The sequence below is a fragment of the Eimeria mitis genome, genomic scaffold, assembly GCF_000499745.2.
Source record: "Eimeria mitis Houghton genomic scaffold, Emh_scaff4606, whole genome shotgun sequence".
In the NCBI taxonomy this organism is placed as follows: domain Eukaryota; phylum Apicomplexa; class Conoidasida; order Eucoccidiorida; family Eimeriidae; genus Eimeria; species Eimeria mitis.
The window spans coordinates 3,330-3,716 of NW_013572914.1; positions in this window are offsets into that span (position 1 = coordinate 3,330).

Genomic DNA, 387 nt, shown 5'->3' on the forward strand with positions numbered 1-387 from the left:
CCGCCGTAAACCCTAAACCCTAAACCCTAAACCCTAATAAACCCTAAACCCTAAACCCTAAACCCTAGGAGGTAGAGAGTAAACCCTAGAATACAAACCCTCTTTGTTCTAGTTCTTTAGACAGGGAGAACCACAAACCCTCAAACACCTCACCACCGTATAAACCCTAAACCCTAGAACACAAACCCTAAACCCTAAACCCTCGTTTCTAAACCCTAAACCCTAAACCCTCGTTTCTAAACCCTAAACCCTTTCTCTAAAATTAAACCCTCCCTTGCCGAATCCCCCAAACCCTAAACCCTAAACCCTAAACCCTAAAAAAAAAAAAGTATAAACCCTAAACCCTTAGTTTTTTGACTGTTTCAACGATCCACCCCCCGTATGACC